The following is a 4,638-nucleotide window of genomic DNA, read 5'->3' on the forward strand; positions in this document are numbered from 1 at the left end:
GGCATGGGCCAGCTATCATATAATTCATGCCCGACTCCAATCTTGACAACTGATTACGAGCGATGGGATTGACCCCCCAATCCTCACAACATGGACTCACAAGCAGGAAGCATTGCCATATACAAAAACGACAAAGTGTACGTACAACCATACACGCTTGACCAACGTCCTCTTGACTCGCAAGAGGATGATGTCGCTGACTATGGGGATGTCTGCGCCGTACAAATGAGAGACAGAATTGCGATAACCACTGTGTATATCTCCAGGCACACCCAAGTGTGATATCGAGAAGTTCACGACCAGGCACTTTGCAAGTGTTAGCCGTGATGACACTACCTCTGTGATCGTCGTTGGATACTTCAATGTGGACCTTTCAGCATACAGGAAATGGTTCACTCAGTTTGTGCTAGAAGAGTTAGGTTTCGCCACTACAGGTCACTCAACTACTCAACGACGGTCGTGTACAGACTTTGGCCAAGGATCCGTCTAAGATTTTAACCGAACCAGTCAGTGTATATGTCACAGTAATCACAAAGATATCGTCATTACCATTACTAAATGATGAAAGTAAATGTATGTACGCTTGTCTAACCCTGTGTCATGTGCTCCAGCTTCGCTGCATGGTCATCCACCTTCACAATGGAATGGCTCCTCAATTTTTTTTTCACATTTGAGGAGTCTCGAGTTGTTTGCCAGTAGAAGCCAGGACCCTACTTGGGAACTTTTTTTCTTTTTTCGGAGGGGAGAGGGGCGATGCCGTGGCGTGTTCGAGGCTTTTTTTGGGATAGCTTTAGGCTACAGTGCGCGGCAACAGCCCTGGACGTGATTTATCTATCTTGGGAGCCGACGAGTTACTGCAAAGGACTACTTGTTATCGAACAGAGCGGTAAAGGTTGCTCTAGTAAAATTTGCGAGTTTCTGGCAGCTACGTATTTTTGGTCTGACTACCAAGAATTACAGAAGTGGCCCCTTCGAAACAGTCCGCAAGCAACAAAAGCCTTTTAGTTCAACATATCTCCAGCACGTTTCAAAAAAGAGCGAGCACGCGATATCACAGCTGAAATCTCAATGCGTTTCGAGTACTCCACTCATTCTCTTGGGGCCCTTTCAACTATGACGCCGCTAGGCTGGACTGTACAGCTGTAGGCGTGTTCAGAATACGTCATCGAAAATGAACAGAGCGGACGTCGCCATGCCGAGTGCCGACACAAATGCAAGCCTGACGTGAGATGTAAACATTTATTTTCACCATTTAGTAATGGTAATGACGATATCGTTGTGATTACTGTGACATATACACTGACTGGTTCAGTCCCATTCCTATAGCTGTCATGCTATTTTACAGCGAAGCTGTTTGTGGCTAGGCTTCGGTGCATTTTTCGTGTGCGTGTGCGAAAACCGTGGACATATCCCGAAGATAGTGCAATACAGGGCCGACCCGCGGCGGAGGTGAAGCCGGCTTCAAGCAATCCGCCAACTTGCAAAAACAAGTTTAACATTTGGTCCAGATAGAAGCCGTATCAGATATTAAGCTGATGAGAACTGACACTACACTTTGACCCGCGTCGGCCACTTCTAAGTTCGCACCGCCCTCTCTTTGTCGGCGTTCCAAGCGCTTGCGTATCGCCTTTTCCTTTCCTTCCGCTCTCCCGTGGTGGCGGTCCCGTCGCACACGCGAATGTATATAAAAATAACGCCCAGTGAGTTCGTACCTTAGTTCAAAATTCTGTACCACCTCTGTGTCGTGTGCTACACAGCTTCGCTGGTCATCAACCTTCACAGAGTGGAATGGCTGATGATTTTATACGTTTGCTCGGTACTTCGTGCGTAAGTTGCGGACGTTGTACGGGTTTGCATCTGCGATCGCATCGCGCTTCGCAAGCGCAGCAAGGTATACAAGACAGACGCAGAAATAGGGCGTGTCAGAATGTTTACTTGGAAACTTTTCTATAAAGATATCTTTATACAAAAGTTTCCGAGTAAACATCCCTATTCCTAACATGGGGCTGACTTTTTCAGCAATTAAACATTAAAAAATGAAGAAGCAACGGGAACAAACACGAGTCTGCTGACCAGCACGCGAGACTAGTTAAGGTAGACTACTCCAAATAGCAAAAAAAAAAAAAAAAAAAATCTGTGGAAATTAACTGGTAAATGCTAGAGAAATGGTTAGCATAACGCCGCACGTCTTTGAGGTGCCGGATTCATGATTTAAACCGCGTTCACCATTTTGCAGTGTCGTTCAGGAGCTCACTCGACATTCGTCCTGCCTCTCCGAGGAGCGAAGTGCAAATTGCGGTGGTCCGAAGCAGGCCAACGTCAATTACACTATATGTAAATATACATATAGTCACGTCATAAGGAGCCGACAAATAGTGATACGAAGGGGGCCATTATTTGTAGTTGTTAATTCAAATAAAGCAATGAATTCAATTTGGAACTAGATATATTTGCCCCTATGCTGTTCTTCCTGTCAGTTGGCTTCTTATGATGTGACCAACAAAAATCGGGCCCCTCGGATTTCTCTCTTCTAGTTCATTATATATATGCACACATACACACACAGACTGCTCATCTAAGCTATCCCATCGCTCTCTACTTCTATCACGTGACCGGCTTCCCACGCATCGCACACATACATTCTTTTACCCCGCTCCGATGCGCCTAATGCAAAGGCTTTAAAAAGTTTTTCCAGCTAAGGACACTCGAGACGCGTTCCCGACTTCGCCAACGCCGGGCTCTCGCAATATTGACGATGCACGAGCGTGAAAAGTTGACCAGCCAACTGTGCCGAATTGTACTGCGATAGGAATTATATGTGGGCACTGGAGGCGAATTTTCGCCGTTGTCGTGATGTTCCGTATAATATTCATGTATATGTGTGCCATATGCCTATTTATGCCGTATACATAGGTTCCTTTGTCTTCGGGTAAAACTCAATGATCTATGATTCTTGCGCCCTGAACAAATTTTATGGACATCGGGTTAAACCCGATTTCTCCCCGAGGTATGCCTCTTTCGTAAAGGATTATAATAAATGTTGGTGTTACAAAACCAATGAACGCTGTCCGTCTTTTGTGAGCAAGTGGTCAAGAGAGTCATATTAATAATATCAATAACGATATATATAATAACAATATATGAATATGTTAATATGTCCCGTTTCCTCTTAACACGCGGCAAGAAATGGCAGTGCTAAACATATAATATATTCATCGCCTTCCGGTGTTGAGTGAACGAAACATTTTTGCGTTTTTTAGTAGCGGCTTTTAAATGAACACGGCAATGGCGCATTGGCATCGCATTTCCCGCACGTTGCATACATGTGAACCGCGTTAATGCGCTGGGAAGTGAATTAACGCAGCTCTGACGTTGCCCTGCATTACGCACGGTAGCTGTGACGCTGGGAGAATGTTTACCTATTTGCGTTACGCGTCCAAAGGAGGTTGGCTGATATGTCAAGTTGACCGGTATTCCACTGATATTATTGGAACAGCCAGGCACGTACCCAGGATTTTTTTTCGGGCAGCGTTTTGCTCCGGCAGAGTTTTCTCTACTTCCTTTTTAAATAAAAAGATGTTGATCTATAAATGTATTCACAAACAACGGTTAAATTCGTTAACCTTTTATTTCCCTTCCTGTTTGGCTGTTTCTCTACTTCCTTTTTAAATAAAAAGATGTTGATCTATAAATGTATTCACAAACAACGGTTAAACTCGTTAATCTTTTATTTCCCTTCCTGTTTGGCTGTTTCTCTACTTCCTTTTTAAATAAAAGGATGTTGATCTATAGATGTATTCACAAACAACGGTTAAATTCGTTAATCTTTTATTTCCCTTCCTGTTTGGCTGTTGCCTTGGCTTTCACCCTTAGTAGATCGCTTAATTTCTCAACTCCTTGTGTCTCTTGTTTCCTGTTGCCAATTTTGCACGAAAAATGCTCTAGAATTAGACAAAAACCACTAAAGGTAACGGGGGACAGTCATGTTGCTTATGGGTTTAACGGTTATTGCAGCGTCTGGTGATGGGCGCTGTCCTGAATTATCGTATTTTTCACCTTATCTAACCCATATCGCGGGTACGTGCTTCCGAGGATCCGCCAGCGTCGCGACCAGCCGTCACTGGAGGAAATAATGAAGCAAAAGGAAAAGTTAACCGCAACTGTCGGTTTCTCCAGCCGCAACTCATTCCACGAGCACACAGATCAGCTGACAAGGAGCGGAATCTTTTTCCTGGTCCCTAGATCAGTCTAAACTAAGAAGGTTGAACTAACGAAGCAACAGCGATGCGCGTGATCGTCGAATAGAGGGTAACAACTGAACTCATCTCGAGTTAATCGCGCGGGCGCTCCAATCGATGAGAAAACTGTCCTTCACACCCCAGGAGGTGCCGATAACTACCGCGATCCAAAAGCAACCATTCCACTCTGTGAAGACAGAATGGCAGCAAGAGCTGACGACTGTCAAAGCTCTCAAACGAAAAGCAAAGTGCTTCACCTCCGCCGCGGGTGGACACGAAGGTAGTGCAATGCCGGGCTGACCCGCGGCAAAGGTGAAGCAGGCGGCACTGAACATACGTGGATCCATCCCGCAGATTTCGAAGGGCGCGTTGCAGGTTCCCGAGCCCACAGGGGTATGTG

General features: G+C 45.3%; 1 pseudogene; it reads right to left on the reverse strand.

Annotated features, from left to right (window-relative positions):
• Positions 1-1,395: 1,395 nt before the first annotated feature.
• LOC126528667 (U2 spliceosomal RNA) lies at positions 1,396-1,573 on the reverse strand (annotated as a pseudogene).
• Positions 1,574-4,638: the final 3,065 nt, after the last annotated feature.

This window comes from Dermacentor andersoni, chromosome 9 (assembly GCF_023375885.2).
Source record: "Dermacentor andersoni chromosome 9, qqDerAnde1_hic_scaffold, whole genome shotgun sequence".
NCBI classification, from domain to species: Eukaryota; Metazoa; Arthropoda; class Arachnida; order Ixodida; family Ixodidae; genus Dermacentor; species Dermacentor andersoni.